This window comes from Protopterus annectens, chromosome 7.part0 (genome assembly GCF_019279795.1).
Source record: "Protopterus annectens isolate FY-2018-M chromosome 7.part0, PAN1.0, whole genome shotgun sequence".
NCBI lineage: Eukaryota > Metazoa > Chordata > Ceratodontiformes > Protopteridae > Protopterus > Protopterus annectens.
The window spans coordinates 796,906,146-796,921,324 of record NC_056739.1 but is presented as its reverse complement, the minus strand read 5'-3'; the positions used below and the strand labels follow the sequence as shown (position 1 = coordinate 796,921,324).

Below are 15,179 nucleotides of genomic sequence, written 5' to 3'. Positions count from 1 at the left end.
AAGTTGCTGAACTGAAGGCCCGCGTCCCAAGATGGTCCATCGCGCAAGACTCCTTGCTCAGAGGATGAACTGTGGGGCTCTCCTGAACCAACTCTTTCTTGGTGGCTGCAGCCACCAACATGGCATCCACAGGGGGACCTCTGCTCCAGTGTGATCTCTCTGCAGGGAGGCTCAAAATTTTGTCCGGGCGCTTGGGGATTGGCTCTACGGTGTCCGGTTCCTTCCAAGCCCTAGTGGATATGAGATCCACCAAGGGGTCGGGTGGAGGGGACACCCAAGAGGTAGATGGTCCTGCCTCAAACGCCTCAAGGAATATGGACTCATCAGGGGAAGCCTTGAGGGCAGACCACCCACCCCTGATTTTGAGCATTTCCATGATGTCTCCGAAGGAGACATCCTCGGGGGGGTGACCTGGGGGAGCCTTCCCTTCATCTAAGTCCGTATCTTCGGTGAGACTCTCAGGGGAGTCTATGTGCCTCCTCTTGCACTTTGCCTTGTGAGGAACCTCCTCGGGGGGGGCTGTCCGAGGAGTCCTCACGGGCTGTATCTTGTTCCACTGGAACTCCTAGAGGCACTGAGGCAGGCTGCCCCGAGGGCCGGATGAGGGGAGCCAGGACCAGATGAGAAGGAGTGCGGGAGGGAGCCGAGGCCAGGACCGGAGGCCTGGAAGCACTCGACAGTGCCCTCTACACCGCAGCAAAAGCCGAGGGGGAGCCGCTCTCTGACGGATCCGAGACCAGACTCCCACTCGGATCCGAAGCGGGGATTGGACCCGGCGCCAAGAATGTCGGATCCGAGGGACCAGTGTGCTCCGACCGGGATGGAGCTGAAAGCACACTGAATCCCTCGGATCCGAAGCTTGGCCCATGGCTCCGAGAGGTCAGATCCGAAAAACTCGAGGGAGCCGTCAGAGCCGACGTGCCCTGCACGGTCGGCTCCGACTCACCCCCGGATCCAACGTGGCTCAGCTCCGAGCGCTCCGAACCCAGAATGCGGGTCGGAGAAGGAGCAATAGGGGCAAAAAAAAGGGGTCGAGCTCCCCCTCCGGAGGGGGGGGGGGAGGCAAGAGCACTCCCATCTGCATCTGGGCCTGGATGAATCTCCTCATCATCCGGTCCATGTCCGCATCTGACATGCTAAAGGTGGACCACGAAGAGGCCACCGAGGCTGACCTGGAGTGCCGCCTTGATGACCTCAATGGGGACTGGGTCACCTCCTCCTCGGGTCCCGGGGAGAAACAAGGGGATCAGATCCGAGGAGGAGGAGAACGAGAAGACCGATAAGACCTGGACGGAGAAGCCCTCTTGGCGGGCGGGGCCGATGAAGAGTCCTCGGCCCGCCGCTTAAGGTGCTTCTCCCTCCGCTTCTCTTTCCTGGACTCCCTATCCTCCGGAGCCGAAGCAGGAGGTTGAGTCCCGGTCGGAGGAAGGGAGGCAGGAGTGACCGCTACCGGGGGGTAGCGGTCACTGAAGTACCGGAGGCCAAAGCAGAGTCTGGGGGTAAAAGGCCCGCCAGAACCAGCTTCGACCTCCGATCCTTAAGTGCCCTGGGGTTGAACGCCACGCAAATCGCGCAACCCGAAGAGAGGTGTTCAACCCCAAGGCACCTAACGCACAGAGTGTGGCCATCAGCCGGTGAAAGCTTGTGACCACACTCGGTGCATTTCGAAAAAATGGCTTTAGGGGCCTCTGACATAACTAAAGTAAAGCACACTCACTAGGCCCCTACACTCAAGACACACACACACACTATGACCAGCAGGGAGGGAGGAAATTTTTAAATTAAAATTTAAGCTAAGTAAGCTAAAAATAAGAAGTTTTAGCATTAAGGGTAAACCTAACATGCACACACAACCACTCAATCAGAATAAGAAGAAAAAAATTTTTTTTCTCACAAAATCGCCAAGAGCTCTGGAATCTAGCTGTTACTTGAAGAGCGGCAAACTAGATCTGGGGTCAGTCAGGGTAGGCAGGGGATTATGGGTAAGGGGAGGAGTTAGGAGCTCGAATCTATGCTGCGATAGAAGTTGCCGGCTCGGATCAGAGATCGGATCCATATCCCAAAGGTTGCTGTCAAATGAAGTCCCTACTTCAGATATGATTTTGTCCCTCCAGTGAAGACTATGCAGTTTAAATCTCACACCTGCTTCTCGACACTCACTGAATAGTGGGATAAATTTACTCCACTTCTGTCTGGTGTGCCATGAGTAGTCATTCTCCACAAACGCTCTGCTTTATCTCACTTTTAGTATTTTGTCATAATCAACTACTTTTGTTGGTAAGACTGCATCTTTAGTATTAAAGGTCTAGGTTGTTTTCTCAAATTCACATTTGTAGCATACACACGATGTGCCCTTTCAATTAACAATTCCTGTGGTGGAATACCATTCCAGTTGTTTATTTGTACTTCCATAAAATTAATACAGTCAGTTCCTTCCAGCTTCTCATGTACAGCAGAAAATCTCAGGTTTTCCCTACGTGGTCTGTCCTCTAATTCTACTATTTTTTTTAAACAACTCTTCTTGTGCAGTCTCATATTCGGCCACCCTTTTCTTCATTACAACCTCTGAGGTTTGCAGTTGTATCACCTCATCTGAATATCTGTTTAAAGCTTCTTCCATTTTTTCCAGCCTTTTATCCTTTAAGTTGATATACTCCATCAGTGTTTCATTTATTTTAGTCAGGTCTGTGTGCAGTTGCCTTACACTTTTCTCTAGGTTACTGGAAGTCATGTCTAGAGCTCATGCTGCTTTTTGCTTAACAGCTGCAGTACTTTTCCCAGACAGTGTTTTTTCATGGTAAACCTGAAGTAAGGCACACGGAGCTCAGCAAAAAACTGCTTTAATGAACAAGCACAAAAACGATCCACAGCAAGCCAGATCACAGCAGCACAGCACAGCAAATGAAATTGCAAAGCACAAGCAACAGCACAATAACGTTGTAAAGTTAATCCACATACGTTTTCGTCACAATAACTTCATCAGATACCTAACCTCTCTTCCTTTGATGAATAAATAAACTAATCTAATTCAAATGAACCAATGAGTGAACAAATTCAATTACACATGCAAAATGCATTAAAACACATGAACCTTAAAAGTGAATGAATCTAAAAGTTAAAACCAAAAGTATATATAATAAATAGATATAATAAGTAGATATGTATATATATTTTGTTATATAAAATGCTTCAAACATAAACCTTAGTTAAAATTGCTTTGTTAAATATTAGTATTACCAGCACAAACCTGAAATGCTTCTAAAAATATTTTTTCAAAAGCAGAAGCTAAATTTAATCCAAAATACAATGAAATAACACCATCTTGTGGAAGTTAAATTAAATGCATGTTCATCTTGTTAAAAGATAAATACATATATTATTAAAATAAACCATAAAATGCTTGCATATATAATATATAAATATTTAAAAATACAAATATTATAATAATAACATACTATAATTTGTCTGATCTCAATTTCAGCACAGGTTTTAAGGATAACATTTCATTTAAACCAGGGGCAGAACTTGCATCAAGAATAATTTGCCAATATAGCTCCCTATATTCCAACAGAGTCTCCCAAGGTCCTCCCCTGGGGTCTCGTGGGACTACTTCTATGACAAAAAAACTGAAATTTAGCTTTGTCACAATTATTTTGATGTTTAAACAAAGGATTATTATCTTTTCTTTTCCTTCTCTCATATAAATGCTCATAAATTCTCTCCCTCAATTTCCTCTCGGTCTTGCCAACGTAAAAAGAGTCACAGATTTCACATGAAGCAATATAAATCACTCCTGTGGTATTACAGTTGGCAAAACCTTGAGTAGTAATATACTTGTTTCTCTTTTTCAAAAGAATAGAATCACCTTCTTTGATGTTAATGCAATATGGGCAACGCCCGCATTTACGTGCCCCTTTTTTGTTATTGTTATTTGTGGGGTTAAGGAATTTTGTCCCTTCCAATATATTCTTGATGTTACGTCCCTTCCTATATACACATTTAAATGGATTTTCAAAGATATGATTTAAATCAGACAAACTAGCAAATTATTTCCATTCTTTACTAAGAATACTTCTCACCAGGTTACTCTCCCCGTCAAAAGTGGTAAACATGGCAGAATGAAAACCTTTTTCTAAAGTTGCGGCAATAGCAGTGTTTGCCTCAATATTTTGTACTACCAATGTAGGTAGGGGTACACCCAAAATTGGAGCAAATCTTCCTGTTCTTCCTTCCTTAACCTCTACAATAACTGACGTTAGGAGATCTATTGGGTACCCCCTTGCTCCAAACATACTCTTAATAAATTCACATTCAGTATTAAAATCCTGATCATCTGACTTCATCCTACTGGCTCTCACCAACTGACCTTTAACTATTGCTCTTTTTTGAAAATGTGGAAAGGTGCTCTTATGTTAGGGACCTATGCTTGATTAAGACAATCCCGAAGGAGTTTGTTCAGTATCCTTGGTTGGGATGATACCCCAATATACAGAGAGCTTGTAAAGAGCATCTGACTTTTAGGAGTACAGGGAACAGAAACTGATTCTTCCAAGGTGCATAAATTATATAACTAAAGAGAGGTTCCATGGGTGGAACGGTTTGTCTTGCCTAGATAATACTGACATTTCTGAGGGTAGGCAGTGGATCCACAGTCCAGTCCACAGTGAAATTTATCAGCTTCACAGTCTCTCTAAATGACTGATCATCTTTCAAGCAGCTATGAGAAAAAGAAGTTATGCTTTGCCATAACATTCCATCTGTGTTGTTCATCTTCTTTCATTCATCACAGATGGGTTCGATTCTGAGCCTCGATTCTTGAAACCGAATCGGCCTATTACCAAGCTCGCACCAGCCAAAAACTCTCGAGCTAAGCTTCTATCCACAATGCCCTTCTCCCTGTTACCTCAGATCGAGTTTGCCCGTGATAGACCAGAAAAGCAGAGGCCCCTTCTGTGCAAATGTCCTACGACACCACTTGGACCCAAAGTATCCCCAGGAGCCTTTGGAGGGGGAAGGAGGGTGGAAAGTGATGAATGAAAGAAGATGAACAACACAGATGGAACGTTATGGTAAGACTTAACTTCTTTATCTGATGTTGTTAATCTTCTTTCCATTCATCACTGATGGAATAGAATCCCAAGTTACCTTGAAACACATGGGCGTCCCTTATGGAAGAACATTCCTGAGTACCACTGAGCCGGAGGCACCTCTCCCTCTGGAGATCATATCCAATTTGTAATGATTGATGAAAGTGTGGGGTCTAGCCCAAGTGGCTGCTGTGCAAATGTCATCCATAGAAGCCCTGGAGTGGAAAGCTACATATGTTGCTATAGATCTAGTGGAATTGGCTTTAACCAGTGGCACAGGTTCTTTTGTGGAAGCGTAAGAAAAGTGTATACAGTCCCTTAGCCATTTTGATAAAGTAACCTTTGATAAATAATTTCCCATTCTAGGTCCAGAAAAAGAAATTAAAAGCTGGCCAGACTTGCGCATAATTGTGGTTCTGTCTAAATAGAATCTCAGTTGTCTGTGTACATCCAAGGAATGTAGGCAGTACTCTCCTTTATTACAAAAATTCGAAAAGAACACTGGTAGGTCAATGGACTAATTGATGGAGAAGTCAGAAACAACCTTGGGGAAGAAAGATGGATTCATCCGGAGTGATACTCTGTCCTTGTGAAATACCAAATAGGGTCTTTTGATGCACAGTGCCTGCAGCTCCAAAACCCACCTGGCTGACGTAATGGCTACTAAGAACAAGGATTTCCAAGACAAGAATCTCAGGTTGCACTTCTCTGCAAGTTTCAAAGGGAGACTGAGCCAAAGACCGTAGAACTAAAGTGAGGTTCCATGGCTCTATAGGCTGTCTGACTGGGGGCCTGATGTGTGAAACTCCTTTGAGAAAGGTTTCACATAAATGTAGTGAGATGAGAGGCCCAGCCCATTATGCTAGTTTAAAATTGCAGCCAGATGTACTCGTATGGTAGAGGCTGCAGCATCCTCCTCAAAAAAACCGCTGTGACCGGAACCAAATACGAATCTAGTATGTTATCCTTTAACCAGAGGGAGAACCTTTTCCATTTGTCTTGATACAGTCTTCTGGTGGATGATTTATGAGAGGCCAGGATAATATCCCAAACAGGTCAGGTGAGATAAGCATGCCTGGCAATTAACGGAAGTGGAGAAACCAAGCTGTCAGCTTGAAACTGGACAGATTCAGATGGCTTAATCCTTGGGCGTCAGCAATCAGGTCTGGAAGAGGGTCCAGAATCCATGGCGGGCATACCAGATGAGGCCAAAGGCAGGGGAACCAAACTTGTCGAGGCCAAAAAAGGGCTATGAGGATCAATTGCATTTCAACCAATCAGCTTTCTTTAGGAACTGAGGAATGGGGGATAAGCATAAAGAAGTCCCATGGGCCAATTGTGAATCAGAGCATCCCTCGGGGACTCCCCCTTTGGGAGGAATAGGGCAAAATAGCTGCTGCACTTGTTCGATGGAGAGGAAAAAGCTTGCAGCACGGCTGGCCCCAACAGATGAAAATTTCTGCCACTACATCGGGATTGAGGGACCACTCGTGGGGCAGGGGAATATATCTGCTCAACTTGTCCGCAATCACGTTGGAACTTCCTGGGATATGCGTTGCTATCAGAAAGCGGTTGGAAGCTATCGCCCACTGCCAAATCCTCATGGCTTCTCGACACAAGGTGTAGGACTTGGCTCCTCCTTGCTTGTTGATATACCAGACTACTGACATGTTGTCTGACTGAATTGCAATTGTCCCAGAAGGAAGAACCAGATGGAATGCCTGCAACACTAACAGCACCGCTGTCAGTTCCAGAATGTTGATATGCAGGGTGGCCTCCAAAGTGGACCATGTGGCTTGGACCGTCTTTCCCTGGAAAAGGCCCCTCACCTGATCAGGGAAGCATCAGTGGTCACACTGGCCTTGGACTGGAATGGATGGCTCCAAAGTTCTGTGGCTGGCCTCATCCACCAAAGAAGGTCCGGTTTGCAGGCGTTGGTTATCTGGATCTGGAAATGTAGATGGTGGTGATTCGGGAACCAATGAGAAAGAAGAAGCCACTGGAGAATTTGCATGTGCAGCTTGGAAAGAGGCACAGTTGGGATTGAGGCTGCCATGGATCCTAGGGCCTGAAGAACTTCTCTCGCTGTGACTGTTTTGACAGAGTATCACCCGGAGTTACAGCCCCAATCTATGGGGTCTGTGAGCTGGGAGTGACACCAGATAGGATCGGGTGTTGAAGACTGCTCTGATAAATTCTATCTGCTGGGTAGGGACCAGGTTTGACTTCTCCCAGTGTACAGTTATCCCCAAAATCTCTGCCAGAGAAAGTGTGTATTGTAGGGCTGTTACCAGAAGATGCTTAGTGGGGGCAGTGAGGAGCCAATCGTCCAAATATGGAAACACCCAGAATCCTTGCAGTCTCAAATGAACTGTGACCACTGCTGTGAAGGCTGCCAGCCTAGCCAGATGTAATTTATAAATATGAATGTAAACTACAGGCTTGTTGTCTTAAATGTAAAGAAATACTGTTACATGTGGAACTGGAAATAAATGTGACAAAAGTGCACAATACTGACCAAAGTAAAGTATGTGGCGACCCTTTGATGTAGACAGTGGTGCCAAGGGGTCTAGTTGAATAAATTATTTCTATTGTTTTAAACAAGAGTTAAATTGGTAGATTTAAACATGCAAATGTATTTTTATTGCTCTTCTGCTTCTGACCAGCTGCAAGATAACAAAAGGGAGATGTTAAAAATGTAAATGTAGTTAATGTGTAGCCTAGAAACTCCAGGAAGGGTGAAGAATAATGTAATGTTTAGTAGAACTGCAGTTTCAATTTAAACAGTGAGAACCAGAGTTTATTAAGCATTTTTGTCTTGATCATCCTACTCACAGTACTGCCTCTTGCTCACATGTAAGTTATCTTAGACTTGTGTTTTCTTTTAGATATAGCTAGAAACTAGAAAGATTAGACTAAGTGTTTTTCTGTGATGTCAGAACTGTGCTACTGAATTACTTTAAGTATTTATGTGTGATCTCTGAACTCTTGACTAGCACTGACTATGTAGTAGAAAGTATTGTCTTGTGGTCTTTAATTATTATTAAATATTTTAAAACCTTTTAAATGTGGCTGGTTTGTGTAGAGATAATTTAATCTCTAGAGTACATTGCATATTTATAGAGTTTACTGTCTAAGTCACTCCAAATAAGCTTTGACTGTTTAGTCACAATTACCAATTGGATAATAATATTGCACATTAATAATTGGACACCCTTTTAATGGCCTTTGAGTAGCTGATAATTATTAGCTGGGTGGTGGCAGGGTACTACCATATAGTCTGGAAAAGTGGGCAGAGCTGGAAAACCTGTGCCAGCCTTCCCCAGGAGTGTCTGTGTGGTTGTATAAACTTATCTCAAAGTGTGTGTCATCTGCTTGGACAGGGACACAAAGCTGGTTGGACAGAAGGTGCTGGAGATTTTAGCTTGCCCAGCTAGGCTAAGATCTGGACCCTACAGCTGTGCCAGTGGGGAGTCTTATTGGGGACCTGGAGAGCAAGGGAGCGACCAGCCCCAGATTGACTGTGATCTCTGTGTGCTCTTAAGGTAAATTGCACTTTACTGTGTGTATTTGTTATCCTTTCCTCATATATGAGATGCCCTCACTGGTGTTAGTGGTGAGGATTGAGGCCCCTTGATTGCTGGGCCAGGGCACAGGCGTCACATATTAATTGGTGGTAGTGGTTGGGATATCCTCACATATTAATTGGTGGTAGTCGTTGGGATATCCACACATATTAATTGTTTGACAGCGGTGGGATATCCACATCACATATTAATTAGTTGGCAGATACTAACTGGCTTGTAGTGGTGTGGGTAGAGTGAATCCTGTAGCTTGGTACAGTGAGCTTTGAAGGTGTTTTGCACTCTAAAACAGCCACGCAGTGAATACTCAGAGTTCAGATCACAATTGTTTTATTTCTTTTGTTAGCTTAGTTAGTCAGGGGAGCAGGCAGCATGTCAGCAGAGGAGTATGGAGAGCTGACAAGGAGTCAGCTGGCAGAGATGTGCCAGGCTAGCAGACTGGGGCATGGAAACCTGATTAAGGCAGACCTGATTGTAGCCTTGGTTACAGCTGCATCAGAAAACATAACCAGGAGGACAATCAGACTGGCAGTGGAGATATAATTCCCTCGGAGAATGGACAGCTCAACCTTTCTGCAGTGGACTTAAAAATCCAGCTGGAGCTAAAGAGACTTAAGGTGGAGGTCAGGTGTTTGGAAAGAGAAACAGCTGAGAGACTGAGGAGTCTACATGCTGAGGAGAACGAGAAACTGTTACATCTGGAAGCTGAGGAAAAGGAAAGACAGAGGCAGCATGAGAAGGAGATGCTGACTCTTTGCCAGAGTCATGGAGCTAATGGGGAAGGGAGTAACTGGACCCCAGAAGCACAAAAGGTCTGTAAACTTCTTTCACAGTTTAAAGGGGGGGATAATTTTGATAGTTTCATTCATATGTTTGAGAGAGTATATAAACAGTATGAAGTTGACCAAGGGCTCTGGATACGGTTCCTGACCCCCTTACTCCATGGTAAAGCTGTAACTGTTTTATCTAAAATGTCTGACGATGCATGCTTTGATTATATTGCTGTTAAGAAATGTCTTTTAGCACTGTTTAAGCTAACACCTGAAACATGTAGGAAAATGTTTTGTGAGCATAGACGCAAGACAGATGAAAGTGTGTGAATATGTTGCTGAATTGAGCACTTATTTCCATAGGTGGGTGAGTGGATGTCAGGTCAACACTTCTGAAGGGCTGCCAGAACTTTTGGTGAGGGAATAAGCCCTCAGCACTTTGTCTGAGGACATGAGGATCTGGTTAGCTGATAGACAATGTGTTACTTCAAATGAGTTGGGGAAGAAGGGAGACCTATACCTGGCAAGCAGGGCAGCCCTGCACAGGAAGGGGACCCCCAGTACTGCTCATGGGTCTAAACGAACCCATGGTGGGCAGCACATACTGCCCCAACAGAATCTGCCAGTAGCAGGGGAAGTCACTAGTCCAGGAGCTAGGGTTAAATGTTTTGAATGCAACCAGTGAGGCTATGTGGCATACAGATGTCCACAGAGGCAAAGTCAGGAACAAAAGATGAGGGAGCCAGTAAGTGGGAAAGACAAAATGCCAGTAGTAGGTTGTCTTGAGACAACAGGGGTGCTAAACTACCATCCTGCAGATGTCCTGACAGGGAAGGATTTGGATGAGGCAGTACTAGGTGCTTATGCAGTTACACGCGGTCAGGCTAGGAGACAAGCATGTGGGTCTGGTAGCCTGGGGGAGACCCAGACAGACTGCATGCTTGCAGCCAGGACTGGTGAGGTGGTTACTTCAGGGAGGGAGCTACTCTGTAGCAGTGAGACTGAATGTGAGCCACAGCTGCTTGTGGGTACTGATGTTCCCTTGGACAGAGTGACTGCAAAGGTAAAGGTGAGTAGTAGTACCCAGGCTGACAGTGAGGCACCACTGTCAGAGGATGCCATACTTCCTGTGGAAGAGGAGCTGGGAAGGGTTACAAGGAGAGAGTTGAGACAGGCTCAGCTCTCAGATCCTACACTGCAAGGCCTGAGGCAGGTAGCTAGGGAGGCACCTGATTCTCAAGGAAAGGGGCAGTCTGTATACTGGGACAAGGGGTTACTATACAGAGAGTGGACCCCTGAGGGAGGGCTAGAAGGTGAGAGAGTGCAGCATTTGGTAGTGCCTAGAGCCTATCATCTGGCACTTCTAGTCACAGTCCATGATATTCCCTTTGCAGGTCATATGGGCATAAAATGTACAAAGAGGCGTATTATGCAGAACTTCTATTGGCCTGGAATTTCCAGAGATGTAACAGGGTACTGCAGGACCTGTGAGCAGTGCCAAAAGGTCGGCAAGGCAGGAGACAAGGTGAGAGCTCCTTTGATGCCTTTGCCTGTGATTAAGGAGCCATTTCAGAGGGTAGCTATGGATATTGTGGGTCCTCTGAGTACCCCAAGTTCCACAGGGAAAACGTATATCCTAGTGGTAGTGGATTATGCTACATGATGCCCTGAGGCAGTGGCTTTGTCCTCCATTGAGGCAGAGAAGGTGGCAAATGCTTTGTTAGAGATTTTCAGCAGGGTAGGTTTCCCAAAAGAAATACTGACTGACAGAGGTGTCAATTTCATGTCAGACCTGCTGGCTTGTTTGTGGAAGTCCTGTGTGGTGAAGCACATGAAGACCACCCCCTACCATCCCCAGACTAATGGTCTTGTTGAGAGTTTAAACTCTACAATCAAGTCCATATTACAGGCATTTGCAGATCAATTTAAGAGGGAGTGGGACAAATATATGCCCCATCTGTTGTTTGCTTAGAGAGAGGTTCCCCAGGAATTAACATTTTTTTTCATCCTTTGGGTTGCTGTATGGGCATAGGGTGAGGGGACCTCTAGATTTAATTTGAGATGAGTGGGAAGGTGAGTGCGAGTCTCACAAGGAGTCTGTTGTGGCATACGTCCTAAACCTCAGGACAAGGCTCAGGGAAGTCATGGGCTTGGCCCAGGAGAACTTTGCAGAAGCCCAACAACAGAAAAAGGTGTGGTATAACACAAATGCTCAAGCTAGAGAGTATGCTGTGGGGCAGCAGGTAATGGTTCTCATTCCTGTCAGACACAACAAACTGCAAGCAGCTTGAGAGGGTCCCTATAAGGTGGTAAGAAAGGTAAGTGATGTTAACTACATGGTGGAACTGCTAGGCAGATGGCAGGGGCACAAATTGTACCATGTTAACATGATGAAACCTTATCATGACAGGGAGGCCCTTGTGCTGAGCATTTGCAGTGGACTGCAGGTGGAGTATAAGGGAGATCTGGGGACTGATGATCTCAATGAGGCACTGGGTGACACCTCAGTGGAAGGAGTAGCAATGTCCCAGCAGCTACCTCCTACCCAGGTTTGAGAAATCTGAGCAGTGTTGCAGGAATTTGGGGTCATGTTCACTGAGAAACCAGGGTGCACCCACCTGGTGCAGCATCAGGTGGATACAGGACTCCAAAGGCCTATTAGGCAGGCCCCTTATAGAGTGCCTGAGAGAGTCAAACAGACTCTGAGCGAGGAGGTATAGGAGATGTTGGAACTAGGGGTGATTCAAGAGTCCAACAGTCCCTGGGCCTCCCCAGTGGTGCTGGTGCCAAAGAAGGATGGCAGCACCAGCTTCTGTGTGGACTACATAAAATTAAATAGTTACATGGAGTCGGATGCTTACTCCATGCCTAGGACAGATGAGGCCCTAGAGCAGCTGAGTGGGGCTAAGTATCTTACAACCATTGAGCTTACCAAGGGTTACTGGCAGTTGCCCTTGACTCCCAGTGCTAGAGAGAATTCAGCCTTTGTGACTCCTTTTGGCTTGTATGAGTTCACAAAAATGCCCTTTGGGATGAAGAATGCCCCAGCAACATTCCAGAGGCTGGTAGATAATATCCTAGCAGAAGAAGGAGGGTTTGCCATTGCTTGCCTAGATGATACTGCCATCTACAGCCATTCCTGGCCAGAGCACCTTCAGTATGTTAGGAAGGTGCTGGGCAGACTACAAAGGGCTGATTAAGTCAAGCAAATGTCAGATGGCTATGGTGGAGGTCTCCTACCTAGGACATAGAGTGGGGAGTGGTAAGATAAGGCCAGAACCTCGTGTGGACCCTAGCATTTGAGCAGGCATTCCAGAAGCTTAAAGAAGCTTGTTTTAGGCAGTCCAGATTACAGCAAAGAATTTGTTGTGCAGGTGGATGCTTCAAACCATGGGGTGGGGGCTGTACTTAGCCAGATTTCTTCAGAGGGGGAAGAGCACCCAGTGGTTTATCTCAGTCATAGGCTCCAACCCAGGGAGGAATGCTACGCAGCTGTAGAAAAGGAATGCCTAGCCATAGTGTTGGCATTGCAGAAACTTCAGCCTTATCTGTATGGAAGGAAATTCACCATTATGACAGATCACAACCCCCTAATATGGTTAAACAGAGCCAACCAGCAAAATGCAAAGTTGCTAAGATGGAGCCTAGGGTTACAAGCATATATGTCCGTGCAGCACCGCAGTGGGGTTAGCAATGCCAATGCAGATGGGCTCTCAAGACAGGGAATGGGGTGAGGTACACTTAGACAGACCTAACCCTCTCAAGCAGCATTTCTCAAGGGTCACTTGAAAAACTAGTTTGAGTTCTCCGGGGGGTGGGGGGTGAAGGCTGCCAGCCTAGCCAGATAGAATTGTGCAGATAATTCTGTCATTTGTAAATATGAATGTAAACTACTGGCTTGTTGTCTTAAATGTAAAGAAATACTGTTACACGTGGAACTGGAAATAAATGTAACAACAGTGCACTCTACTGACCAAAGTAAAGCATGTGGTGACCCTTTATTGTAGACAGAGGTGTCAAGGGGTCTAGATGAAGAAATTCTTTCTATTGTTTTAACCAAGTATTACATTGCTAGATTTAACCATGCAAATGTATTTTTATTGCTCTGCTCCTGACCAGCTGCAAGATAACAAAAAGGAGATGTTAAAAATGTAAATGCTGTTAATGTGTAGCCTAGAAACTCCAGGAAGGGTGAAGAATGATGTAATGTTTAGCAGAACTGCAGTTTCAATTTAAACAGTGAGAACCAGAGATTATTGGGCATTTTTGTCTTGATCATCCAACTCACAGCACTGCCTCTTGCTCAAATGTAAGTTATCTTAGACTTGTGTTTTCTTTTAGAGATAGCTAGAAACTAGAAAGATTAAACTAAGTGTTTTTCTGTGATGTCAAAACTGTACTACTGAATTATTTTAAGTATTTCTGTGTGATCTCTGAACTCTTGACTAGCACTGACTGTGTAGTAGAAAGTATTGTCTTGTGGTTTTAATTATTTATTATTAAATATTTTAAAAACTTTTAATTGTGGCTGGTTTGAGTAGAGATAATTTAAGCTCTAGAGTACATTGCATATTTATAGAGTTTACTGTCCAAGTCACTCCAAATAAGCTTTGACTGTTTAGTTACACTTACCAATTGGATAATAATACTGCACAGCAATAACTGGACACACTTTTAAGGGCATTTGAGTAGCTGATAATTATTAGCTGGGGGGTGGTAGGATACTACCGTACAGTCTGTTAAAGGGGGCACAGCTGGAGAACCTGTCCCAGCCTTCCCCAGGTGTGTCTGTGTGGTTGTATAAACTTATCTCAAAGTGTGTGTGTCAGCTATTTGGGCAGGGACATGAAGCACTGGTTGGACAGAGAGGGTGCTGGTGATTTTAGCTTGTCCAGCTAGGCTGAGATCTGGACCCTATAGCTGTGCCAGTGGGGAGTCCTATTGGGGACATGGAGAGCAAGGGAGCGACCAGCCTCAGACTGACTGTGATCTCTGTGTGCTCTTAGGGAAATTGCACTCTACTGTGTGTATTTGTTATCCTTTCCTCATATATGAGATGCCCTCTCTGGTGTTAGTGGTGAGGATTGAGGCTCCCTGACTGCTGGGCCAGGGGACAGGTGTCACAACTGCCATGCACTTTGTGAACACTCTGGGGGCTGTAGAAAGACCGAATGGCAAGGCACAAAACTGGTAATGATTGGCTCCTAACCGAAAGGGAAGCAGACTCCTGGCATACTTGTCCACTTTGATATGGTAAAACACATCCCGAGGATCTATCGAGCACATCCAATCACCCTCCCTCGGAAAAGGGAGGATGGACTGAACCGTGACCATCCAGAATTTAGTTTGGGCAACAGACTTGTTCAAGCTGTTAAGATCCAGAATGGGTCTCCAGTCCCCTGTCTTTTTTGGCACCAAAAAGAATCTTGAGTAAATTCCAGATCTACATTGGTCTGGTGAGACTGGTTGAATGACTTTTTTTGGCATAGCTTTTCTATTTCTGAAGCTGCCTCTTCCATCTGACTGGGTGGAACGTCAGGAAGTTTTGTTGAAAGTTCTGGATAAAAAATAAGGGGAATGGTGTAACCTCTGGTAATTATACTCTGCGCCCAATGATCGGTGGTAATAGAGTGCCAGGCAGCTTGGTGCAGAGAGAAACAACCTCTGTCTGCTTCCAGAGGCAAGAAATTGGGCAGCTTTTTAGGAGCGCTGGTAAGACCCGTTTCCCATGAGTTAAC

The 15,179-nt window shown here is 45.2% G+C and overlaps 1 protein-coding gene across 1 annotated transcript in view; it reads right to left on the bottom strand.

Annotated features, from left to right (window-relative positions):
• DNAH2 (dynein axonemal heavy chain 2) overlaps window positions 1-15,179 on the bottom strand; it is a 6,636,854-nt gene that overhangs the window by 208,073 nt on the left and 6,413,602 nt on the right. The gene's annotated exons all lie outside the window — the stretch shown is intronic.